General features: G+C 53.4%; 1 protein-coding gene across 5 annotated transcripts in view; it reads left to right on the top strand.

The window, feature by feature from the left end:
- MIDEAS (mitotic deacetylase associated SANT domain protein) overlaps positions 1-26,688 on the top strand; it is a 68,452-nt gene that overhangs the window by 18,681 nt on the left and 23,083 nt on the right. Inside the window, exon 1 of one of the 5 annotated variants that reach the window (XM_027972002.3) lies at positions 8,530-9,072. The exons of 3 other annotated variants lie outside the window; for them this stretch is intronic. The gene's annotated coding sequence lies outside the window, so the exon portion shown is untranslated. Of the gene's footprint in view, positions 1-8,529; positions 9,073-9,225; positions 26,517-26,688 lie in introns of those variants that run through there. One more of the 5 variants, XM_060418291.1, reaches the window with a different exon arrangement.

The following is a 26,688-nucleotide window of genomic DNA, read 5'->3' as shown; positions in this document are numbered from 1 at the left end:
AATCTAAGTAACAGGCTGTCTTCCTGAACCCAGGACCCAGCAATAACTGCTTGTCTCAGTTCCCTAATTTAGAGACCACGTGCGTGCCCCAGGGTTGTCAGCAGCTCAGTTTCTTGTAGCTTGAAACACATTTCCATAGAAACATGCTATAAATGGTGGTTGGGCTGGTTCCTAGGTTAGCCCGCAAAGAGCCCCAGTGTCACCTACGAAGTTGCTGAAATAATGTATTAGTAAAATTGAGAGCGCAAATGCAGCAGTTCAGAGCTAGCACCCAGGACTCTGGAGGTTAAATGGTGTGGGTTTATTTGTGTCACATTGTTTCTTGGGCAGAAGTGTCTTTTAGAGCCCTCCTCCTGCCCACAGTCGTAACCCCTCCTCTCCCAGTTTACATTCCTTCTTCCTTCCTCATCAAGGCAGGGGGCAGGACCTACCTGTGCCTGGGACCTGGGCTGGGGTATTTTTATGATGAGGAAATTCTGTCCAAAGGCCTTTACATCATCAATATCATCATTACCATTATCATCATTATCATCATCATTATTTAAACCATCTTGATCAACTTAACAGAATAAACATTACACCTTGGCAATTTGCGCTGTTTGGAATTTTCTGATTGCTAAATGTTCCTATGGAGTTTTAACATAGTTAAAAAGTCCCCCTCTACTATTTTTTGTTCTGATTCTGTCACTTAACATGAGTTCATCAAATGGTTTCATCAGATTGTTTCCTTGTGTCAATCCTTTTGTATTTCATTCTGTTACCATACCATCCTGTATATAGGCTCTTATGAGCCTCTTTTATAAAAACTCCTTTGAGGTGGTAGTTTGAGTTGTTTTCATGGGATCTGGTCTCCTGACTGTAATAACCTGATCAAGTCTTCATCTCTTGCAACACAATGTGGAATCACATTCTAGAAGGATCTGAGCAGATTACAGCAGCACCTCAGTGTATCTGCAGCTGTTTCCTGATGACCTGCCAACAGCAGCTTTCTTGTTTAATTTATTTACTTATTTTCACCTTGACTCGGGTCATAATGGGTCCTTAATGGTGTTCTGATTTGCATATCTCAAATTGCTGCTGAGACCCGGCATTTTTCCTCCTGATGATTTACTGTTTGTCTTTCCTTATGTGTCAAACTGTGCTCATCTGTGACTGCGGAGCCTCCCCCGCTTACAATTTATCTCCTCGGAACCACTTTCCTGTTGGGAAATGCAAAGTCCTGCCCTCCTCCCCGCCTCCTGGATGGGGCCCCGCCCCTCGACCTGAACTAACTCCTCTCCATTCTGGGTGGGGGTGGGAGATACCAACGAAGGGGGCGCTGTGCCTGTGATGGAAGCAGAGGGGAGGTAGGTGCCAGGCAGGGGCTTGCCTGCTGATTCTGAAATAGGTTCATTAAAGTGACCTCCTTGGAGGGAGGCTGTGCTGGGAGAATCTGGGAGGAGCCAAAGGCAGATAAGGGCTGCAGAGGGCACCTGAGTGCATCTGGTTTAAGGGTCACCCACTGAAAGGCTGGTAGGGAGTAGGGGGATCTCAATAACAGAGGCTAGCTGGGTGCAAGAGAACAGCACAGGCTAGATGATAAATGATAGTGACCCGTGGCCTAGGAAGGGGTGGAATCTGTGGAAAATTGGAACGTGTACCTCCCATCACAGTGCCTGGCACAGCTACATGACTCCATCCCGGAGAAGGAGGGCCCAATGTAAGCAATGTTCCTTTTTTGTTTTTTCTTTTTTTAATGATAAACCAGAAGTCCCGATTTTTAACTTAAATCTCCTGATTTAAATAAATGTTTGGAAATACATTTAATTCAATAAAAATAAAATACCTTATATAGGTCAAATGAAGTGTATCTGGGAATGAGCCTGGCTTGTGAGCCTCCAACCTGTGACCCCTCATTACTTGATGGTTTTTCTGGGAAAACAGGCCCAGGGAAGCATCCTCATATAGCAGAGATCAGGACTCAGAAAGCCCGGCTGTCAAGTACCATCTGTCTGACCTTGGAAGAGCTGTTTAACCTTATCTATAAAAAAGAGGATAACCGCTTCCTTGGGGTGCTGGGTGGACCCGTTGGGATCGCATCATGCCTAGCATTTAGTAGATGCTCAGTTAATGTGTTGATAGGTCCTGCGTGGGGTAATCTGGAAAATTAAGGGAAGAGTTAGGCCCAGAACGTTGCTCTCCTGACTCCTTGTTCAGAGCTTGTTTCATATCACATTGGCCTGCTTTCATGGGAATTTTCAGAGATGTCTGGACACAGGGGTCCTTCTGACCTCTGGGAAAATACAAGTCACTTTATGAGAGCTTGCCTGACAGTTACTGAGCTCATGTAATGGAGACTTAGCTCTGTGGGCTTTGCCTTGCAATCCCCAGAGCCCAGAGGATCCACTCTCAGTAGCAGTAGTAATAATAATAATAATAATAATAATACCATACAGGGAATTCCCTGGCAGTCCAGTGGTTAGGGCCCAATATTTTCACTGCCAGGGCCTGAGTTCGATTCCTGGTTGGGGAACTAAGATCTTGCAAGCTGTGTGGCAAAAAATAATAATAATAATACCATATACCATTGACCCTAAGAAGCCAATGATTATAAAACAACCATTATTTTAGGCAAACTATGAAAAAGAAAATGCTGCTAGTTAAACCATGATGTGCTATCATTGTAAGATGCATCTTGATTTCAGAGATATTAAAATGGGGGAAGTGTGCATCTTAGAATGGAAGAAACAGAATGGTAATAAAGTAGTGATAGTAACAGTTACATTTTATTGCTTACCTCAACTTTTCACATGTAGAACGTGTAAGGGACAGAGGCAAGAAAAACAGAGAATGCCATGGGAGTTAGGAGAGAGCGTGGCTGTTTTGATCCTTTGGGGCAGAGACCGTGACAGTTGGAAGTGCCTGGGATTGACAGGAAGTTCTCTGAGAACTTCCCAGGTAGCTCAGTGGATAAAGAATCCACCTGCAGTGCACCAGACTCAGGCAGATGTGGGTTCGATCCCTGGGTCAGGAAGATCCCCTGAAGGAGGGCACGGCAACCCACTCCAGTAGTCTTGCCTGGAGAATCCCATGGACAGAGGAGCCTGGCTGGCTGCAGTTCATGGGGTCACAAAGAGCCAGACACGACTGAAGCAACTGAGCATGAGCACGCACGTGGAGGAGGAAGGGAGTGAAGTGGCTCTTGGCTAAGGAAGAAGCTGAGCAGGGAAGGATGTGTTGCAGCTGGAACTAGCTTCAGCCAGATGCCACAGGGAGCCCTGCAGTTGGCATTGCTCCAGCACAGATATGATCCCACCTTGAGGGAAGGGGGCCCCATCTTTTGGACCCACCCCTCTCTGACACCCCCCCACCCCCAGTCAATCATTGCCTGCAGTGCTCTCTCCCAGGAAGGGTTTCCTTTGAGAAGGGAGCAACTGTGAGCCCTTAGCAGCCAACACTCAACAGTAGCTGGGGAATGGTGTACCAGCCTGATAAAAGGGGATGGGGTGGGGGGGACTCCAGTGGTCTTCACTGCAGTGGCCGTCCTCTGCTTGAAGGAGTCAAGGAAGGCTTCCTGGAAGAACAACCTTTAAGCTCAAGAGCAGGGTAACATTTACCTGTGAATGCAAGGAGGAGGAGCATATGGGAGAAAGCAGCCGTCTTGGGGAACTTCAGGTTGTTTGACTGGGTTGAGCCAGGGGCTGGGAAGTAGGGCAGAGCCAGATCGTTCCAGAACTGTAAGTGCCTGGCTAACAGCTTTTTGCAGCAGGTCATGGGAGCTTTTTTTTTTTTTTGACCGCACCATGTGGCATATGGAATCCTTCCCCCGCCCCCTTCAGCCCCCACCCCGACCAGGGAGTGAACTCGTGTCGCCTGCATTACCAGGAAGATTCTTAACCACTGGACCATCAGGGAAGTCTGGTGGGAGCTATTGAAAAGGGATGTGATCACTCTGATGGCAGTACGGGTGATAATGTCCTAGACTAGATCAGTTAGGAGAGGAGAAAAAATGGTAGCCAACACTTAGGAAAGACTCACGTATACCATTGTTTTAAGCTCTTATCATCCCCATTTTGTACATGAAAAACCAAGGGGTTAAGTAAGTTGCTCAAGGTCATCAAGCTAGTGCGAGCCAAGAACTGGACTCAGGTCTCAGCCTGTGCCCCCAACCTGTACATTCTCATGACTATGAATTTTGGCTTCTAGTCCAAGATGCATCACTTGTATCTGTTTTCATTTAAAAATAAGGTTTTAGGAAACTGCCCAGTGCGTACACTGGATCTCAGGGGTCCTCTTCCTCCTGACCCACAGCCATAAGGTAGGGAAGCTGAGTTCCAGAGAACAGCCCATGAAGGAGTCCGTTCTGGGGCTGGTTTTGCAGGGGGCGTTGGACTGTGCTGAAACGAGGCCTTTGGGAAGCTGGCAGCTCTGGTTCTGTGAAAAAAGGGCGTTTCTGTTTGTAGCCCTGGCGGCCCACCCTCCCTGAAGGCCACACCTGTTTTGTCCTTCTCCCTATCCCCGGCCAGACGTCTGTCCCAGAGTGACAGCAGCAACTGGGGACATCTGCAGAAGCTCCCTCTCGGGCCTGACAAAGACACTGAGAGCCTGGCCCAGGCCTGTGAGAGAGGGAGGTGGAGGTGGGGGTCGGTGGGTGGCCCACAGCGTGAGGACAGGCTGCTGGGGCAGGGCCACGCCTGCGGAACAGGTGAGGTCAGTGTGAATGCAGGCGGAGGGCCCCCTGGGTTTTCAAGGGCAGAAGAGAAGGCAGTGCAGGGACTTGTCAGCACACAGTGCCTTAACTTCACAGCTGGGGTCTCGAGCCCTCTGCTCCTTCAGAAAGGACTTGGCCGAAAAAGGGTGTGAAGAGAAGGCATAGGCGTCAAAGAAGTGTCCCTACTGGGGACGGGTGGGCATGCAGTGGAGAAGCTTGGAGGGAAGGATCCAAAGTGCAGGAACTGGGCAGAAGCCTTGGAGAGACACCTGGAAGGGACACTGAGTCAGTGCTGCAAACAGTGTCTCTGGGCAGAGCCCAGCAGAGAGCGTCACCCCAGGCTGATGGGGTGGAGCTGGGGGCTTTTCAGATCAAACAGAATCTTGGCGAGGTTCTTGAAAGGGAAAAGCTAATTTTGGGAGAAGAGGATCTAGGATAAAATAGTGAAAAAAAAAATTGTAACCTCATATAAGTACATGGTATACAGCTATAAAACCATTTTTGTCTTTGTGATTCTCTAAATCCCTAGAAGGCATTCTTTTCTGGTTTGTGTCGCAAATACTGTACAGTGCATCTCATAGGGACCCAGAACTCAAGACTCAGAGAAGCTAAGTGTCAACTTCCCTAAGATCGCACGGTGGATTGGCTTTAGTTAGGCAGGATCCAGACTCAGTCCTCGTTCCCTGTTCTTTCTACATATAGCCTTGTCTTTCTTCTGTTGTAACTGTAGGTCATGAGGTCCCAGAGGTAGGTAGTCCCTTTATTCTGAAAAGGGAAGTGACAACAGGACACAAGGCACGTTAGGGACATACGGTGGACTTGAGATTTCCTCAAAGGTATTTGTGCTCTCAACTCCCCACATTCCTGCAAAGGTTGGTTATTCACTTAAACACACTATGTGCGCTGGCCTGGATGGAAAGTCATGACAGAGAAAGGACAATTGAAAAAGGACTGTAAAGCAGGCGTGGGGTTTAGGGTGAAGAAAACTGTTGTAAATGAATGATGGAAACAAGGTTAATGGAGGAAGGAGGACGGGTGGTGAGAACCTGGCTTCCATGGAAGCTTCTTTTTATCTTTTAGTAACAGCTTTATTGGGATAGAATTCATATACCACAGTATTCCCCCATGCAAGTTTCTTCATGGTCTCAGGTTGCCCCAGAAGAGGATGTGAATGATGACCACTCAGGGCAGTGATGGGTAACTCGACACAGAGTCCAGAGAGCCCATGCTGTTCCTGGAAGCCTCTTGAATGCCATAGTCTACGGTCACTGGGCCCCAGGGTGCTTTGCTTCCTGGAGTGTTTCTCAGCAGATACACTCCCGGGGACCTGGAGCTCTGTGCTCTTTGCTGTAGTTTGTAGCTTGCTGGTGAAGAAAAGCCTGCTCTCTGGGTAAGGTCCCTGGACCATCTCTCTCTCTCTTTTTTTTCTTTTCTTCCGCAGTCGGCACCCTTTTTAGTTGCCCCTGTAGGAAGGGTTAGAGCTTCTAGAACCAAAACTTTCACTTCACATGTCAGTGATTCTGCACTGTCATACCTGCAGCAAAACTGACCTCCAGGGCCTTCTTAGAAGAGCTGCAGCTTTCTTTACATGTCCTCATCTGCCAGCCTTTGGGAGGGAGACTTCTCCTGCCAGGCAGGCGCCATCTGGGACAGTCTTGGGCCTGCCTCCCCTCCACGCGCACATGCCCCTTCTCCCTCTCTTCCAGCGAGAGCTACTCCAAGATGAGCAGGGCTGTTCCAGGTCACTGACTCCTGTTTCTTACACATCCTGCCATCCACCCCTCCTCGCTGTGCTGCTTCCTGGGCCTAGCCCAGCAGCCCTGCATGGGACAGGGAGGGAGTCCTGGCGGGACAAGGCTGAGGAGTGCCCTTTGGAGTGGCTCCCACTTGTTCCCTGGAGGCTGGGCTCTGGTTCTGTGGTGGCAGGCTCTTTTAGGAATGTGCTCCCCATCTAGGGTTCTGGAGGGGAACATCCCTGGGGTGGTCTGCACTGGCTCTTGAGGGGGCTGGCGCTGGGCTGGCCCAAGCCCACCTCTGGGGACCAGGCCATAGGGGGAGGTCAGGATGGCTGCAGGTTTGCAGAGGAACCTGGCAGCAGTGAGCACCAGAGACCAGGTGGCTTTGCTTTGGTTCCCTCACTTGGATGAGGTGTCAGTGGGAAGGAAAACATGAGACAAATGGAAAAAACAAAAAAGATTTTGCACAGAACCTCTGCCAGGAGTCCCGGGAGTCCAGCCTCCACTTGGGGGCCTGCGTGCCTGAGCACCTCAATCCCTCAGTGACTCACTGCCTTCCTCTGGGGGAGATGGGAAGAGGAAGAGAGGTGACAAACTATTGGCTTGACTTGTGATCTTGTGTAAGTCACTCAACCTCTCTGAACCTCAGTGCTCTCATCCATAAACTGAGTGAGATGAAACTTCTCATACACACAGGGTTGTTCAGTAGGCTGTGTGAGGGGACATGCTTTGAGAATTGCCAGGAACAATACTGTCAGAGCAGATGCTAAATCCGAGAGCCTGGGCTTTTCTTTGTTGGAGGTGGTTTCCCTGGCTCCTCTATTCATTTTTTGGCAATCACAGAATCACGGATTTTAAACTGGAAGGAATTTTAAGAGGTCATCGGGTCCAGTCCCCTGACATAATTATCTTTATTTTGCAGATAAAACTAAGTTGTCATTACTGTGACATATGTGTAAATAAGCCCTTTTCCTCCTGGGTAAGGTGTGAGCTCCAGCTGCACACAGGGGCTCCCACCAGCGAAGGGGTGGAAGAGGACAGGAAGGTCATGCCTCTTAGAAGCAAGCGTGGGGTTTTGAAGGTTTCTAGGCAGAAGGTACCAGTATTGTCTCTGTCATCCACTGGGGGCAGGGTGAGGGCCGAGGTGGGGAAGGGCCTTGCCCTGCAGGCTCAGAAGGGCGGTGAGAATCACATTCTGCTGCCCCTCCCCTTCCCCCTGAGAAAGCAAAGGATGCACCTGCCTCTCAGGACTGACCACAGGGGAAAAGTGGCTGCTGCCAGGACACGGTATATTCTTCAGTGGCTTTTCCTTCAAAGAAAAATCTCCTTCTGACCCATCTCCTTGGGAAAAACAAAAACAAATGAAAAGAGCCAGGGAAAACAGGCTCCCTCCCCAGGACTTAACTCCTGGCCCTGGAGCCTCACAGTAAGGATACTTGGGGGCCAGCAAGAACCACCTGAGTAGCAGAAATGTTTCCCATCTTCCCCGCCAGTTGAGGAGGCATCACAGGATGGCATCAGGTGATGGTAGGAAAGGTAGGGGAACTACAGGCAGGCTGCCTAAAGCTGCCCAACTCTGGCCTCAGTTGCTAGAATTAAACGGAGGCGCTTTTTACATCTAGGTAATCGAGACATGGGTCTTTTAGGAGCTGGGACCGGTCTCTCAATAACCTTAACACCGCTAGCCAAAAAGGGAAACTGGGGGAGACTGTTAATAAAGTGCCTTGGAGAGGACTGCGCGTGCCCTACCGTATCCAAAACCAGAGTTTTCTTTGTGGAAGAAAGCGACTTGTGTCCTCCCCCAGCATCACACACAGACTTTCCTGGCAGGCCCGATGGGTTTCCAAACATTTCGTCACCGTCTCCTCCTGACCTTGGTGTGAAAGGAACGAGCCGCGTGGCCAGTTGGTTCCAGCAAAGCCATCGGGGGGCACCGTTCCTGGGCTGGGGGAGGGTGGCGACTGACTCTGGAGTGGAGGTGAGGTCTGCTGGAAATCCCCAGCCCGGGCAGCCGCCGGAGGTTTAAAGACGCCTTCCCCTGCCTTATTTGGTCTCAGGAAATGGGCGGTGCCGGGCCTGCTAGCTGAGAGGCCGACCCGAGACAGTTGTGCTGATGAAGTGGTAGAGCTGGTTCCTGCTCGCCGCCGTGCCGCGCGCGCCGGCCGGCCGCTGGGCGCTCCGCGCTCCCAGCCCGGAGTTGTGCAATCCTTTGTAGCACGCCAGAGAGTCCTCCTCCTTCGCTGTTGCCTCTCGCCCTCTCTCTCTCTCTTTTTTTTTTCAAGCTGTGAGCTCAACCGATGAGTCAGAGCAGTGCAATCCTGACACTGCATCGCAGGACTGGGGGTGACACGGAGGGAGGGAGAGCGATCGCGAGGCGGAAACCACGGGCGCGGGGTGCGTCGAGGCTCCTGCGCCGCAAGCAAGGGGTGACAGCCCGCGCGTCCCGCCCGGGCCCCGCCAGCAAACTTCCCAGCCTCGGGAGGCGCGGGCTGGCGGAAACACTGAGAGCGCCGCGGGGCGGCGGCGGAGGCGCCTGTTTGTTTTTAAAATCGGGAGTGCGTGCAGGCGGCTGGAGCCTGGGAGGCGACCGAAGGCGGCCCGCGGCGGAAAAAGGACAGCCGATGCGGGAGCTCGGGCCGGAGCGGGGTAAGTGGGGCTGCCAGGCCGGCGGCCGAGGCCTGCACGCGGCTCGGCGCAGAGCCCGCCCTGGCGGCGGCGACGGCCAAGGGACCCCGGGCTGCGCGCGAGCAGAGGCGGCTGCTGGGCGCGCGGGCTGCAGGTCTGCAGGCGCGGCCCGGAGCGCGGGCGCCGGGCGGCGGCAACTTCTGCGGCCCGGGCGGCGGGGGAAGCGCGCGCGTGTACATGCGTCTGCCGCCCCACCGCGGCCCGCACCCCCTGGGCCCGCAGAGGCGTGTGCAGCGCTGACCCGCGGTGTTTGTGCAGCTACGCAGTTCGCGCGCGGCCCCCGCCCACCCGGGCGCGGCCCCGGCAGGAAAACCCTCCCAAGCCGCCGGGCACACGGTGGCGGCCGCGGCAGGCTCAGAAATACGGCTGCTCCTCTGCCTGAGCGAAACGTGGTGTCCTACGGGACTCGCTTGCATGACCTAGCCGAGTTCCGGGAGGCGGGGGGTGGGGTGGGGGTGGCTCGCGAGCTGCGGGAACTTGGCGCGAGAGCCTTTCCCCTTGCACCGGAGAGTGGACGTGGAAACTGCGCCCGCGCCCGGAGTTTTGGGGACGGAGGTGGTGGGGAACCGGAGCTAGTGCAGCAGAGGCCTAAGCTGGAGCGTTGCGGGCAGGCGGAGCGGCCTCACCCCGGCCCTGCTGGCGCACCTCGGACCTGTTACCCCGCGGTCGCCCCCGCGCGCCCCGCGCCGTTCGGGCCTGCGGAGCCCTCCCGCTGCCTCACCTGGTGGTGGTGCGTTTGATGGTTCCTGTGCGGAGCTTGGGAGCCCGGGTCTTTTTCTGGACCCTGCGTATGGCCGGCTTGGTGAAGGTGGTCACACCAGTCTTTCATTTAACTCATGCAGGAGGGGTTGCATCTCCAGGGCCCCCCACCCAGGCTTCTGGATTTAAGGACCTGGGGCTTTTAAGCCTCAGCCCCAAGGAAGCCTCAGGAAGCCAGGCCTGGAGAAGGTACCTGCCAGTCTAAGCGGGGCTCGGGGTCGGGGGGGTACCCTGGGTATTCCAGCCCAGCCTCCAGAGTGAGCTGCTGGAAGGATGAAAGGGGAAGTTCCTCTCCCCCATTTAAAACTTTGTCGGTCACAAACTTTAGTGGCTACTTCCTGCTTCCACCATCCCACCGGGACCTGGGTGCCAGCCTGTGGAGTCTTGCTCAGGGGACGGTGGGCTGGGCGAGAGCTGGCTGGCCTTGATTGATTATGGAGGCCACCTAGGCACGTGTGTGCAGGGGATCCCTGTTGGCAGTGGTGACCCGGGCGGGGAAGAGGGGGGAGGGGAGGTCTGGCTTGCTCCAGCAGGGGGAGCCTGCCTGGTGGCCTCCTGGAGGTCTGGCCTCTGCTGGGCCCTGCAGCTCCAGGACTGAGGCTGGAGCCTTGATGAAGGAGGATGAACCGCAGCTCTGCGGAGAAACCTCTCTTTCCTTGTGGGGGCCCCGGCTGAGGCAAGGAAATCATCTGTTTTGCTCCAGAACCTCCCAGTGATGGTGTGCACGTGCCGCTTTTGAGTCAGAGAAATGTACCATTTTCATAGGTGGTTAGAAGGCTTCAGGAGGAAGGGGAAAGGAGAAGCCATCCCTGGTTGGAAATTTATGGATCCTTTTTTTTTTTTTTCCTACGGCTCTGGACAGTGAATAATAGGAGTGTAAACATTCAATTACTGTGATAAACCATCTCATCGAATGTCTCTGGCCCAGTCTCCTCTCTAATTGGATTGGCCTCTGGCAGGTTACTCTGGTCTGAGTAGCTCCCAGGGGCCAGAGGGGTGAAGAACCTGGAGGGTTCCTTCTCCTCCCGCTCTACCAGCCACGAAGCTCGCTCTGGGAAGACCTGACTGCTGCCACTGTGGCCTCTCCAAGCATCCCAGAGAACCCACTCTTTTCCTGGCTCTGTCAGCCCCTCACCTCCCACCCTCCCACCCCCCTCAACTGGAAAGAGTGCCCTGGAGTGCTTGTGGGGATAAGAGTTCAGCTTTTAAATGTGGAATTTAAAAATAGCTTGAGTGTTTAGCCCTGTGGGCCACTGCTTTTAATAAATGGAGAAAAATAAAAAGGCAATATGCAGTTACAGATTTCAGCTGAAGGCCTCCTGTGGTAGGGGAACTCAGAAGGGCTGCCCAGTGGAGCCAAGGCCTTTGGGCCTGCTGAATGGAAGAAGGATTGGGGGAGGGGGGTACACAGAGCAGAATATACTGGAATGGGGAGTGGGATCAGTCTAGGAATCTTGGCTTTGACAACCCCTCTGATGCAGTTGGGTCTCACAGAAGGAGCCCTTGCTCCTGGTGCAGAGGATGACCACAAGTAGCGGGGAGACTCCGGCTTATCCTTGTAATCCTGTTTCAAAAGCCATTTCTTTGGAGAAGCCTCAGCCTTCTTCTGAATACTCCTTATATAGTCATTTGTGTACCTACTGTAGGGTGGTGGTCAAAACACAGATTGGGAGCTAGTTTCTATACCTTCATAGAACTGCAGTGAGGATTTTGCAGGTTAATATCTATACATCAAATGTTGAAAGCTCATTTCAGCATTACCATAGCTCGCTCTAGTATATGCTCTATGTTGTTCCCATAGTGTCCAACATCTAGTATTTAGCTAAACAAGGGAATGAAAGATCTCCATCCAAAAACTGTAAACGTAGCATGTGGAGGGCCCAATGAGTCCGGCTGCTGGAATTCATACTGTGCCATTGGTTTCAAGGGAGTTGGTCCATGTGTGATTCGGATATTGGTGAACCCAGTCTTCTGGCACTACCCAATGGCTGGCCTTCTGGAGAGTGTGTCCCAGTAATTCTGACCCCAAAGGGACCTCGGAATGAAAGGGTACTGGAGCCTCCTGCCTGGGAATCTGCTAACCTGGCCATTTCCTTTGGCCATGCCAGTTGGCACCCTTCCTGTGTGTGCATGCATTAGTATAGAAGCAGCCTGGGCCTTCATCCTTCTTGGACCCTCCAGAGGCTCCAGAAAATGCAGCCAGGGGTTGAGTTCCATTGGAAGAGTAGCTTCTGCATGGGATCACCGTGCCTGGATGGGGCTGAACTAAACTTCGAGTTGGGCTGAAGCTGGGTGGAGTGTGCTGAAATCCCCAGTTCTTACTTACGGGATCTGCATTTGCATTCAAAGCAACATTCAGGATACCGTGAGACTGTGAGCTCATTTTATGAATCAGAAGCATTACAGCATAAGTTCGGTGTTGGAAACTGCTCTTTGGAATCCAGATCACCTTCCTTCCACCCCTAACAACACGCACACTTATAGGGCCCTCACGGTCACATACCTGGGAACAATAACAGTTAGCAGGGCAGTAGCAGTTCAGATTCCAGAGCCATCAGGCAAAACTTGTCCACACCTACTTCCGTCCCCACACTCCGAGCACCACTCCTGGATGGCGTGTGGACAGTAGCTGGACAGTGATTCTGAAGGAAGCCTGGAAGGCACAAGTGAACGAGGCCCCGGCCGACCTGGGTTTGTTCTTCAGCTTCCCTGCTTGCCGTGTGGCTCAGCGTTGATTACCTTCCTGGACCTCAGTTTCCCCACCTATAAAATAGGGAGAATAATAATTCCTCATGGGGTTGCTGTGAAGGTTGAACAAGATCATGCATGCAAAGTGACTGACCTGTAGCAGGTACTCAACAGATGACAGCTAGCATCTCACCACTTCCTCCCGCAGCCAGCTCCTGTGTGCCTTTTGCTCTTTCCAGGGAGGGGGATAGGAAAGGTGTGCTGCTTGTGATAGGAGGGTGCCCAGATTCCAGGCCACTGGGGCTTGTGGAAATAAAACTCCTGTTCGAATTTCCTAAGCCTTGGGCGGAACTGCATGATACACTCCTGCCTAGACCAGCCCAGACCCTGCTGCCTGGGTCCTTTTGCAAGGGGTTGTGTTCCTGCAGCCGATGGTTAAGGGCTCAACTTCCCAGAGATCAGACTGCTCTCAGGAACCTACACGCCCAGGCCTCAGGCGGAACTGCTCACGTGGGTGGGAGGAAGGCTGCTTTCTCAGTCAGGGAAAAAGTCCCCTTGTCTTTGCTTCACCTGAAGCCTCTCAGTGTGACCTCAGTGGAGGTTTGGGGTGGAGCCTGGGGTGGGAGTTGCTCCTAAGAGTGCCTTGGGTCTTTCAGCAATTGAAGTAGCAGAGGCAGAGTGGGAGGGTATGTGTGGGAGGGCCACCAAGGTATTATTATATAAGAAGAAAGTTGCCACGTGTGGGAAGAGAGCTGGGGTTCTGCAGGGGTGAGGGTCGGGGGCTTCCTGAGGGACTGGACTTGCTAGCTGTGGTTTTCGGGGACGGGTGGGGAGGACAGGGAGCTGGAGGCCGGAGGCGTCCCTGGCAGTGGTTGTTGATTGTGCTCTTCCTGGAATAGAGCCTGGTACTATGGCCAGGCGGAAGGCGCTCCCTGTACCCTCTGCCTTTCTCTCCAGCCACAGGGAGCTCGCGGTGAGAGCTATTTTTTTCTAGGCAATGCTTCTTTCTCCAGGAGTCTCAGGAACGGAGGAGGGGAGCAGCCAGGGCAGGTTTGTCCAGGTCTAAGCTTGGAGAGAGGGAAGTACAATAAATAGGCTTGCAGCCAGAAGAGGTTTCCCTCTGGAAGGCCACCCATCTCCTCCGGGGAGGTGGGGTCAAGAGAGAAAGGCAAATGGTGAGGGATTTCGATTCCTAGCTTTTTCCAGCACCCGGGTGGACAGAGGCCCTAAGCCAGCCTTCTGTTGCCAGAATTTGCCAGCTGTTTGGAGGGGAAGGCCCTGGAGCTCAGAAAGGAGCTTAGAAACAGTCAGAGTAATAACTCAGAGTCCCAAGAGTGCGTGTGGGCTGGCCTCCCTCTGCCTTCCTCCCGCTTTTCCTCCACCTTCTCCTCTTCTTCCCAGCCTGCTGGCAGCTCATGGGGCACACCTGGCTGGCCTCGGATCCTTTTTCCTACCTGACCTGGCTCTGTCTGACCCCCCCAGCCAGCCCTGGATCATTGTTCTGGGCTCCCCAGCTTCCAGGAGTCATCCCAGAGCTGGAAAAACACTTTGAGACAGTCCTTCATGTTCAGAGAGGGAAGCTGGAAAGCAGCGAGTTCCTTGAGGTTCCACGGACTGTCCCCACTTTCGCTTTAGGAAGGGGGATAGGCTCCTGTGTCCTGTCCCTGGTCCACTACCCTGCCCCTCCCAGTTTAGAAATGGGGAAGGGCCGCTTCAGTGCAGGAAGAGCCCAGAGGAATACTGTCTCGGCTCCTGGGTGTGGCCCCGTCTTCGGCTGGCTCCATAGTTATTTATTTGTCTGTGTGTGTATGTGTGAGTGAGTTTTGCGGTTGGGAGACTGGATCTGACTGAAAGCAGAAGTACCCACGCTCTGTGCGCTCTGCAGCATGCAGATTGGCCGGAACAGGACAGTCAGGAGAGGAAGACATGGGCAGAGGCCCTTCTGCTAGGTGGCTGCTGCTGCTCTTTTTAATTCCTGCTCAGCGCTTGCACACTTGAGCATAAACAGCCCTTCCATGTTGCTAGCAGCTGCCTTTCCTTGCTGGCTTTGGGCAGAAGAGCTGCCAAAAATAACCAGGCGGGCACTTCTACTTGTGGGACACTCACTGTGGTGGCCTTGGGGCAGGCCTCCTTGCTCCCTGCAGGCCCCAAGGGCCTCCGGCTTCCGTGCCCAGACTGTCTGTGGCTGACTGCACCCCCCTCCCAAGACTCCCTCAGGTGATGGCACTTTCCCTTTTATTGCTTTGAGAGGGAGCCCAGGAGAGTGGAGGCACTATTACGTGCTTGGAAGCCCTGCCAGGTGTCATCCAGGGGCTCTTGTCCCACTGTGTCCCTGCGGGCCCTGTTGACACAGCTGGGGAAGTCTGGGGAGGCCTGTGCTGAGTGCTCCCCCTAGGCGCCTGGGCCAGACGCCTGCAGAGCCCCGCGCTGTTGCCAGGACTCCTGGTCCCCCTCCTCTTCCGCCTGGCCAGTCCTGCTCTCAGCTGACTGGGGAACTGGAAGGGTCAGGCCATTTTGTTGCCCTCCAGGTGTTGAAGATGAATCATGAATGATCTGCCCCTGCCCAGCAAGGGCGAATGAATTCATACTTATTGAGCTCTTACTTTGTGCCAGACACTTCATATATATACATATATATATATAAAACCCTCATTTAATCCTACAGTAATACATGGTAAAGATATTATGCCCATTTACTGGTAGGGAAACTGAGGCCCACAGAGAGGCAGGTGATTGGAGAAGCTGGGACACTTTCTGTTTGACCCCAAAGCCCTGTCTTTTTATCAGGCAGCTCCCACACCTCTCCTGGTTGTTTTCACGTGCACAGGGAACAATGCTTTGACCCTTGGAATGAAGTGTTGATGGTAGGAATTCAGGCACCATTAGACTGGCTGATAGGGGAAATATTTTGGGCAGGGAAGGGTGGGGAAGACCCCTCTGAGGCCTCTCTCTCTGAACTTTACAGGCCAGCCGGAAGCCCAGCCTGAGCCACCAGGCCCTGCTGCGGAGGTCTATAGACACATAGGGATCAGCTCTGTGTGTGTTTGTGTGTGTGTTGGGGGTGGGTGGGCAGTGGTGGATTGCTGGGAAGTCACTCATGCATGAGAGGAGTGGAAAGTAAGTTTAGGCCTCCCAGAGACCTTCTAAGCATCTCCTCCTCCCCAAATATCCCAGCCACTGTTTGTCCTGAGAACAGCTCTGGGGCCACAGGTTGGGGTTAGGTGGGATCTTGGGCCCCCCTTCCTGGCTATATCGTTCCAGCTGACTTGGCCCAGGTCCCAGAGAGCCCGGTTGGTGTGTACTTGAGCCTTGGGCTGGATGCTCTGCCGGTGCTGGGTGCCAAAGGCCTCTGGGTGTATTTCAGGAACAATAAAGAATAAATCAACACAGGAGAAAAGGGCCTGCAGCAGCTGCTCAGAGACCCGGAGAAACGCAAGGAATGTGTGAGCTTTTGGCAGAGGCCCTGCATCTTGACCGGGGGCTGAGAAAGGCCATGACACTGACTGGACGGCTGGACGAGTGAGGCATGTGCCTGCTCTGCAGCCCATCTGGGAGGCCCCGGGCAGCCATGCTGAGAGCCCGCATGCTTGCTGGCAGCAAGGTTTTGTGCTTCTTGATCACTGACAGGTACTGGAGAGCCATATTGCATATTGTCCCCATTCTTATCCTCCAAACCAGCAGGGTGCCCCCTAAAAAAAAAAACAAAACTCCCTTCCCTCCCCCGCACCAGGCCATCAGGTAGGTGTTGGTTCCTTCTAGGGTGGGCCAGGCGGGATAAGCAGGGCCGATGAAGATACACACCTAGACACCCGCCTCCCCTTCCTCCCAAGAAGGAGAGGCTGCAGTGGCAGGTCTGAGAGAGCACTGAGTCTGGGAACATCCCCTGGGGATCCTGACTGTGTGTTCTTGGCCAAGTCACGTTACCTCTTGGGATTTCAGTCCCATCAGCCATGAAATCAAGATTCGGACCAATGGTTTTTGGGGTGGCCTTGAGCATCTGTCTCCTTTACTCAGGATGCACGGTGAACAATCTTTATTTGGAGATTTCACTTCTTGCAAAGAAACCCTTCTGAGAGTCCCATGCAGAGAGGTGCCGGGGCTGATGCTCGGCGCCCTGGGTGGGGGCCATTGGCACTAGTAAGGAACCCAAGCATGGACTGACTTGACCCAGATTTCAGGGTGCCAGAGGGAGGGGGCAGGAACCCCAGGCCCCCATGGGGATTTGAGGCAAGTCACGGCTTTATTTTTAAAGAGCTGTTGGCCGACCGTGGGTGTGGGGCTGGAGTGTGTGGGAGGGATGTGGCTTCCTCTTAAACTGAAGATGTTGAGCTTTACAAGTTGGCCCAGTGATGGTAATCACCAGTAGTAGTAGAATCTTCATCTTCAAAAGCCACTCGCCTCCCAGGCCTCGCTCACTCACCTTCCCTGACCAGCCACACTTCCAGGACATGACAGCAGTTTTCAGGCCAGCTGAAGCCAGGGAGAAGATGGAAACAGCCCAGAAGCTGCTGCCATCCATCCCAAAGAGCCTGAGGCGCACCCCAGCAGGAGACTGAGCCTGCGGCCCTGCAGACGGGGCTCTGGGTTCCAGTCCTGGCGTAGCCTCTGTACTGCTGTGACCTCAGCTCTTCAGGTGCCTCTCTGAGAAGGGAGAGTGTCGTCATACCCACCTTATCTTGAGGATTTAACGGGCTCCTGGGTGTAGGGTGCTCAGCACCATGCTTGGCACACAGTAGTGCCCTCTAGAAATGTCGGAGGTAGTGATGATGGTGAAATAGAAACCTTATTTTTGCGATGTTGGGCTCCAAGCCCTGCCTCATATCTTGCCAAAAGGTGGGGCCTCCTAAATGGTGGCATGAAGTATTGTTATTGGCGTCCTTGATTCTTGGTCCGGGCTGTGTATCTGCAGGCAAGTTTCTTTCCTTTTCTGGGCTCTTTGTGGAATTGAATCGAGTGAACTGTGACATCTCTTGAGATTTGAAATCTGTTTAGCTTCCCCCGCTGTTGCTCTGCTTTGGTGGTTGGCTCTGAAGAGAGGCACAAGCCACCTTTCTCCATGTGGTGTGGAGACCCTTAATCCAGAGGGTGATCTTGCTGACTCTGCAGCTCCCAACTCATCCCCATAGTCCTCCCACCTCAAAGCACTATGGGCTCTCCTAACTTCGAAGAGGGTCTTGAGATGCTCGTGATTTTGAGGGAGACTATTCCTGCAGACCGGGGCTGGGATTATTTTTTGAGGGAGACTGTTCCTGCAGACCGGGGCTGGGATTATTTTTTGAGGGAGACTGTTCCTGCAGACCGGGGCTGGGATTATTTTTTGGGAGGGAGTCTTATATACTATGTTCTACTTGGAAATGGCCCTAGGAAAAGCAGCAGTTCTATGAGGAAACATGAGAAAGTGGAGGGTCTACAGCTGGCTTTGTGGGGTTCTCATGTGTAGCATTCCTTCTGAAGCCCACAACATGATTTGAGACTTTTACCTGGAATTATGATGAAAAGACCAGGGACTTTAAAGGCGGATGACAAGATTTTGAATCTTGCTTCTGCCACCTTAATAACCGAGCCTCAGTTTCCTTCTGTAGCATGGGGACAATGAGGAGATGCCTGGGTAGGGAGACTGTGTTTGTAAATTAGGATATGTCAGCTGCCTGGCATGGGGGAAGTCCTCGGTAAATGTTAGCGTCCTTCTTTCGGGGAAAGATCTGTCTTTTGGACATTTGGTAGATTGGCTGGGGGAGTGAAATATTTGCTTGTGACCATTTTCCCAGGGAGAAGGGGTCTGGTTAACAAGCTGTAATAGCCCTAAAGGGTTCTCCCTCCCCAGCTTGTTTTGATTCTGGGATCAAGCTTGGGGCTGGGGTCAGTTTCAGTGTGTGTCTGGGGTGGTGGCTGGGAGAGGGGCTACCCAGGCATTTGCAAAAGGCTGAGATCTGTGGCTTCCTAGGGCTGTGCAGAAGGTGTGGGGAATATGGTCTCAGTAAGGGGGTGGCCTTTCTGAGCTGTGAGAACTTGACAAGTTACTTCTAACCTTCATTTCCTGTAAATTCCCCAAATTTCCTTCTATTTTTGGTTTCTGATTTTATCTCATTTCAATTGGAGAACACACTTTGTATGACTTCAGCCCTTTCAGATTCATTGAGGCTTGTTTCATGGCCTAATTTATGATCCTTCCAGGAGAATACTCTGTGTCCCCTTGAGAAGAATATGTATTCTCCTGTTGTTGGGTGAAATGTTCTATGGATATCTGTTAGGTCTGTTTGCTTTATAGTGTTCAAGTCTTCTGTTTCCTTGTTGATCTTTTGTTTATTTGTTCTATCCACTCTTGAAAGTGAAGGCTCCAAATATTATTGTTGAATTGTCTGTTTTCCCATTCAGTTTTGAAAGTTTTTGCTTCGTGTGTTTTGGGGGCCCGGTTGTTAGGTACAAATACGTTTGTAATATCCTGTTGATGGATAGACACTTTTATTATTATGAAACATTCTCCTTTGTCTCTAAGAGTTTTTGTCTTAAAACTTTTGTCTAATATTAGCTGAACCATTCCAGCTCTCTTTTGGTTACTGTTAGCATGGTATACTTTTTTCCCCTTCCTTTTACTTTCAACCTATTTGTGTCTTTGAATATAAAGTGTGTGTCTCTTGTTAACAGTTGGATCATGGTTTTGTTTTGTTTTTATTCTATTTCCCCAATCTGTGCCTTTTAATTGGGGTGTTTAGTCTGTTTACCTTTAAAATAATTATTGAAAAGATTAGATTATATGTCTGCCATTTTTGCTGTTTGATTACCATGTCTGATGTCTTTTTTTGTTGTTCCTCTATTACTCTATTAATATTTTCTTTTGTGTTAAATAGATATCATTCCAGACCTGTAAAATGGGACAAAGAAGAGTAAGGGTTAAATAAGATGTTGCCTACGGTGTGCTCAGCACAGTGTCTGCCAGGTAGTAAAAGCTCAGGTGGGGCTTAGGCCCTGTAAGAGCCACAGTCAGCCCTACGGCTCCTGGGACCCCTCATGCCTCCTGGGCAGGGTACGGTGACCTGGCTGGTGGCTCCCAGGGGAGTGAGAAGCAGTAGGTACTTGGAAACTGCCCTGGGCCAGGATCTGACCTCTAGCCTTTCCTCTGCTCCAGCTCCCGGGCACCCCCTGGGCTGCTCAGGAAGCACTGCAGATTTCCCCACCTGGAGCCTGTACCCGGTTACCAGACCCATGAACCGATCTCTCAGTGGTTTGAGAACCACTGCTCAGCGCCGACAGCAGAGTGTGACAGAGACCTGATGGCAGGCTTGGGTTAGAATCCTGGCTCTTCCCTTGGGACCTCAGGCTGTGGCCTGGTAGAAGTTACTCTCCAGAGCTAACCTTTTCTCCTTTCTCAGGTAGGAATAGGTGGTTGTACAAGTAAGCAATACTCACACTCACTGGACACATGAGCAGAGCTAGTGGCTACTCTGTATTGTGGCTGTTGCTTGTCACAAAAGTGATTCCTGGATACAGGCCTTGGTCCCCTCTCCCTCGCTCCTAAATTCCTCAAAGGCAGAAGAAACCAATGAGTGGTGGGTTCTAGACCAGACATGGTTACCTGACAACCAGTTCACCGTTTCTTCTCCATTGGGCCACGTTGCCTCCAGGCCCTGCTTCTCCCAGCCTTGCTGCAGAAACAGAAGGGAACTGAAGAAGCCTTGTGGACTCGTGGTTAACACCGAGTAAAAGCACGCAGATTCAGAAAGGGCGAGAACAGTGTGTGCTGGAGGGCTGCCTGGAGGAGGTAGGCTTTGAAGGGAGGCCGGTGGCAGCAGGGCTTCCAGGCAGAGTGAACTGCTCCAGCCAAGGTTCGAAGTCAGGGAATTCTTCCCAGGGTCACCTATTCCCTGCATGTATCTCGAGCCCCAGGACAGGCTACCTTGCATTATAATTTATTTGTGTTTCTGTTCTTCTCCCCCACTGGACTGGTAGCTCTGTGTGGGTAGGGACTGTACCTCATCTCCTGTGTCTCCTCAGAGCCTGGCTTATAGCCAGTTTTCACCAAATGCTTGTTGAGTGAATGAAGGGGCCGTGGGCAGGCCTGCAGGGCTACAGAAGGGTGTGTGTGTGAAAGAGAGGGGGAGCAGGCAGGGCAGGGCCACGATGAGGGAGGTCCCTGCAAGTGGCCTTCTCTGTATGTTAGTCTGGGGCAGAATCTGGCACTGGGGCTCAGGCACAGACTCCAGGGAGCCCTGCCCTAGACCTGCCAGCAAGCAAGGCCCTTCCAGAAGAGGAGCCAGGCGCTTCCAGAAGGGGAGGGTGGAGCTGGAGCAGCCTCTGGTGGCGTGAACCCTGTAGGGCCTAGAGACAGTTGTGAAGTCCCCATGAAGCCCTCTCCAGAGGCTCAGTCACTGAAGGGCTGGCTTCAGGGACACTTGCTTTGTCTCTTCTGGAGACAGCCCAAGCCTGCCAGCTTCCACTTTCCCCCGTCTGCCCCCCCTCCCCGGAAGTCCCGAGTGCTGTAGAAGGGGATTTCCTGAGCTGCCTGTGGTCGTTGGTGGCCCTTGCCCAGGAGGGAAGCAGGCCAGTCCCCCCACCCCGAGTGTGGACAAAAGCTGGACCAGGAGCTCAGTCCTTTCCAGGCTCTGCCTCGACCTTGAAGTTTTCTCTCTGCCTCAGCTTCCCTGCTGTAAAACGGATCTGGGTGTCCCGACTTTCTCAGACATCCTGGGGGTGTTTGTGGGGGCAGAAGGGGAGGGGACGATAAAGGGAGATGCCTGAATGGAGCCCCATAGCAGGTGCCTCCCATGACAGAGGATTTCCTCTCACTTGTATCCCTTTAAAAGCATCTCCGTGTTGGCATTGTTATAGTCCAAGCTCAAACTGCAGGCATCTCGAACTCTGGCCGAGCCTCTGAGCCTGTCCAGCTTGATGGCTGGGACCCCTGGGAGTCGTGACACGGTGGCCTGTCAGCCTGGCCTCTGCATTTCAAGGCTGAGGTTCAGTCTGGAGAAGTGATAATCTGAGGACTCTCTCTGGGCTGGGAACAGGCAGATCATGGGTCTGCTCTCTCACACCCCTAGGGGAACTGACACTTGTGGGAGGCAGGTCCTCATCTCTGTGGCTGGCGTCTCCTTCCTTATTGGTTTTGCATGCCTCCTGAGAACAGGACTTGTGTGTCCAGTGGCTTGGAAAAATGGGGCCCTTCAGCCTGGGTGTGAACTTCCAGTTAGAGACGGGCACACAGCACTGCAAATGATTACACTGTGCCCAGAGGCAAGGTCTACCTAGGGCCTGGGCAACTCTAGCTGGCCCACGATGGCAGCTGCAGGCCATTTGCCCAGTCTGCCTGCAGCCAATGGGCCCAGAATATCTGAGCGAGAACTTTTCAGGATATGAGCCTGGGCTGAAGGGCCAGCTGGGCCATGCCAGGCTCCTCTGGAAAGGGCCTGTTGTCACTGCCCTGGGCATCATAGCCAGACACATTGGCTCTGCCCAGCCATGTCAGGACACGAGGTAAACAGATCCACAGGCTCATGTCCCTGGTCTTGGTCTAGGCAAGAGTGGGAAGCCTTGCAGGAAAAAAGAATGGGCCAGGGACAACAGTGGGGGGCTAGCACTTTCTCAGTCGTCCTGACCTGCATGTGGGGCAGTGAGTGAGAGTCAGGGGACAAGTAGCTTAGGTGCCCACAGTTGGAAAAGGATTTGTGTTCAGCTTAGTGGATGGGGTCTGGGGCCACTGATGGGGTTATAAGGCTGGACTTTACTTCATCGCAGGGTGATGTGCTCAGGAGCTCTGATGTACATCAGAGAGAGGGACTGGAAGTCAGAGCTGGGCAGGAGCCCAGGGTGGACACACTGGCATGAACAGTGGCTCTGCCCAGGCAGGGCTCTGACTCACTTTGGGCGCAGTCTTGAATGAGCAACCTAAGAGGCAGGTACAAGCCGAGAACCAAAGTACAATGATCTGTTGACTCTGGCTCCCTGGAGCTTGTTGTCTGCTGGGGGACAAAGAAATAGGCATCTGGAATTCAGTGGGCTGAGCCCAGCCTTGGCGTTTAGGAGGTATTATGGGCTCAGAGTATAGCCCCTGGCTCCGACTTGGGATGAGGGAAGACTTCCCAGAGGAAGCAGTGTCTATCAGACCTGCAGGATGAGCAGCACTTGGTCAGATGAAAAGGGTGGAAAGGTGTAGTGGGCAGGGGAACCGCCTGGTCAGAGACCTGGAACAAAGTGGGAACAACGTTTTGGAGCAGGAGCCACTCTGAATGATGGTTCCAGCATGGAGTGTTGACACAAATGGCAGAAGCCCAAGTCTGCAGGGACTTGTGGGCCGGGTGGGGAGTTTAGACTTTGTCCTAAGATAGCTAGATATGGAGCTGGCTGGCCTAGGGATCTGGGTCCTTGTTGGGTGCCTTATTTAGGTTTGTTTGCCTCACGTTGGAGATGCATGAGCTCTGACTCCCCTTCTTCCTGGTGCTGAGTTTGTGGGGCCAGAGGTGGCAGAGGTAAGAGCAGGAACTTGGAGCATTAGCATCCTGAGGTGGAGGGATCCTTCCATCATCCCCAGGCCAGAGCTGAGGCCCCAAGGCCACTGGGACTGGGCTGGGCACCCCTTTCCCGGCCTCTGTAACTTTGACTCATAGCAATCTCGGCTCTCTGAAGACTGCACCGAATGCCCCAAGCTTGAGGGTTGTCCCCTTAGTGGCCATGGCCTAGCCCCATGGCCATTGAGGGCTCACTGGCCTCTCCCAGTCAATGTCCACATGCAGCTGGGCTGCTGATGGCACGTGGGGAGCAGTGTGTGTTCGAGTTGCCTTCCTTGGAGAGCATGGTGTCACCACCAGTGCAAAACACCCAAGAGCCTTTTCGGCACCTTCCCTCATGTGTCCGCAGAACACGTGTAGGTTCAGCGCTGTTTTCTTTTCTTTGTGCACACTGCTTTCCTCTGTAGAGAGAAAGTGTTTCTCACTGTAGGTCCTCCTGAAAGCCCCAGAGGTCCCTGGCTGTTGAGATCAGGTGCTGGCTGTGTCTTCTGCCCAGGGCTGTCTGTGGTGTGGTCAGGGACTGGTTGCAGCAGCGAGGCTCCCGGAGGAAGGCAAGAGCGCATAGAGCCTTGACAGACAGTCAAACAGACTGATAGAGTGGGTGTGAGTGTCTGGGGCCCCATGATGTCTGTGGGTTTCCTTTTGCCGTGTTTCTGCATCCGTTTGTCAGAGGCCCTGCAGCTGGTCCCAAGGGTGAGCTGCCTGCAGGAGTTCCTTCTTATACCTTGTTCCCTGCAACCTCAGGGTTGCATCGGGTGGGAACCTTCAGAAAGGATGGCTCCCTATGTCTCCCTCACTGTGAGGAAGGCCAGGCTGACTTCCACCAGAGGGACAGAGGAGGAGGGCTGGGGCCCAAGAAATGGGAGGATGTGGCTTGGGCCTGGGCAGAGCTGCAGGCTGTGAGGTGTGAGTGAGCTCAGAGCTGGAAGCCCCAGCAGTAGCCCCCAGAACTGAGGCAGGGGTGGGCTTGCAGGGGCTGGAGGGTCCAGCTCTGAGAGTGAGGTGGAAGTGACCAGCACAGTCTCAGGTCCTCCCTGTGGGTGGACCTCCCACGGCTGCTGGTGTCTCTGTGGTGTGGGCCCCTCCACCCCACCTTCCTTCTCTTCCTGCAGGTCTGAGGGCCTCAGCTGTACTAGGGCAAAATAGGAGAGGTTTACCCCGCCAGCTGTTCAGTTAAGGGGCTTCCCAGCACCAATGAGGAGGGAGATCCGTGCCCAGACAATTCTTGCTGTGCTCTGGGAGGGTGGTATGCAAAGAGGGCCCTGGTGTCTTAGCAGTATGCCTTGGTGGTGGTAGTCACTAAGTCATGTCCAACTCTTGTGATCCCATGGACTGTAGCCTGCCAGACTCCTCTCTGTCCATGGGATTCTCCAGGCAAGAATATTGGAGTGGGTTGCCACTTCCTTCTCCAGGGGATCTTCCCAACCCAGGAATTGAACCTGCGTCTCCTGCATTGCAGGCAGATGATTTACCAAGTGTTATGAGGGAAGCCCAGCCCGGCATGTCTTAGGAATGAGGAATGAGAGCTTGGTCTTGGAGTTCAAGCCCTGGCTCTGCAGGATCATTACCGTGTGACCTTTGGCAAGTTATTTAGCCCTTCAGAGCCTAACTCACCTGTAAATTAGAGGTTTAAATAACAGGGCTTCATGCTTTGGCTTCATGCTGCTTTATAAAGCTGTTGTGGGAATTAAACATGTGCAGAGTACTTAGGATCTGCCTGGCACGGTGCACTCTCGTTCTTATTATTATAAATACTGACTACTGCCGCCACTACTACTTCTTGCCCTGCTGTCTTGGTGTGTCTTCCCCTCCTACCTCCGGGCTTCTCAGGTGTCTTCCACTCTTTTCTCCATCCCCCCGGACAATGATCTTTTTTTGAGGGTCACAGGCTTGGGTATCTGTGCTCTTAGCATTATTAGCAGTGTTCCAGTGGGGGGTGCAGAAGCTTCAGCCTCCCCAGAGTTGGCCCCTTTGATTTTTTTCTCAACCAGTCCCTGGCCCAGCAGCTTTGGAAACCTGCTGCGGTGTGAGGAGCCAAGGCCCTCCCTGATGGGCAGGGTAGAGGGTGGGTGGCAGACCAGGCCTGACCAAACATCTGTGGCTGAGCCAGCGTGGGACTGGAGCAGAAGCAGCCCTGCCTCGGATGCCCTTTCTCAGACTCCGCCCTGACCTCCCCAACCCCAACCCCAACCCCTCTGCACTGAGCGGCGGTGCCTGGGCACCTCCATCAGGCACACACTCGCACGTGCACCCGGGCCCATGGGCCACGTGGGCTTTCCCTTCCTCCAAGCCCCAAGCCTGTGCTGCGGCTCACCAGGCTGTAGGGCTGGGATGGGGTGGGGGGTGTTGTGTGTCTGCTCTGTCACGGGAGGGGAGGGTCCCTGCTCCCTGGAGGCACGTGGACCTACCAACTCCCCCTCATACCCCCCCTTACACACACACTCACATGTACACACACACACTCACATGTACACGCACACACGTGTGCGTGAACACACACACATACACACACAGCATGTCCTTCCTTCCTCTGTCTTGTAGTGTTTCATTCTGATTGGAGAGGCGGAGCCAACTCCTGTGGCCGGGACAGTCCCACCCTGCAGCTTCACCCTGGCGCCCAGGCTTGTTTTCGGTCTGGGGGCTGGCTTTTGGGTCTCTCTCTGCTCTATGTGTTGGCTTGGCTGTCAGGGCGTGAGAGTTTAAAAGCAAGAGAAAGGAGTTTGTTTAGAAGGTGGTTTCTGTGGCCTCGGCGCTCGCGGCCTCCCAAATCCTCCCGGGGTGTGGCAGGGGGGTGGGTGAGGGGGCGCCAGGGTGACTCTCGCCCTCCCCCAGCTTACACACACGAGACAAAGGGGATGCCGCTCCGAGAGCCGCTCTCACTCACAGCAGGGCCGGGAGCTGGGGAAGGAAATGGAGGAGGAAGTTCCTCCCCTTCTGGGTGCTGGGTGAAAGTGAAAGGCAGCAGGGGGGCTGGAGTGAGTCACAGCCGCTCTGGGAGGGGAAGGGAGCTGCGGAAGCCTGCAGAGGAGCGATAGCACTGCCGCCTCTCCGCGGCCCGGGCCGTCGCTGGGTGTAGCCAGGGCTTCACGCGGGAGCCTGCCCCTAGCCCAGCCAGCCCGCCTCTGCGCCCCTCGGCTGGTTTCCTGAGAACTCCCCAGGCTGCTCACGGTGACCTGGGGCGTCTAGGTTCTGATGCCGAGGTCAGCTAGGACCTGCAGATGTATTCTTGGCGGGGGCGGGGCGGGGCGGGGGAGGGGGTGCTTCCCGAGCTCCCTCCCCTCCCCTTCCTTCTAGACTTGAGTGACTCTGGATCTGAATCTTAGCGTGGGCAAGAGGTGGGCCATGTAGCTCTCACCCTCACCAACTTCCCAGAGAGGCAAACAAAACAACAAAAAAATGAAACCAACCCTCTCCGAAGAAAGAAAAAGCCTTCAAAAATATATGCACAGTCTAGGTGTAAGTTATAACTTGCATGCAAGTAATAAAAACATACCTAAATTATAAAATACTGGTCTGGATGCCTTCTCTTCAGTAGCAGGATAAAAAGAATGGCCTGTGTTGTTTGTTGTTGCTTTTATTTTTTTTACTTTACAATATTGTATTGGTTTTGCCATACATCAACATGAGT

Source organism: Ovis aries, chromosome 7, assembly GCF_016772045.2.
Source record: "Ovis aries strain OAR_USU_Benz2616 breed Rambouillet chromosome 7, ARS-UI_Ramb_v3.0, whole genome shotgun sequence".
Classification (NCBI taxonomy): Eukaryota; Metazoa; Chordata; class Mammalia; order Artiodactyla; family Bovidae; genus Ovis; species Ovis aries.
This window is presented reverse-complemented; position numbering and strand designations above follow the sequence as displayed.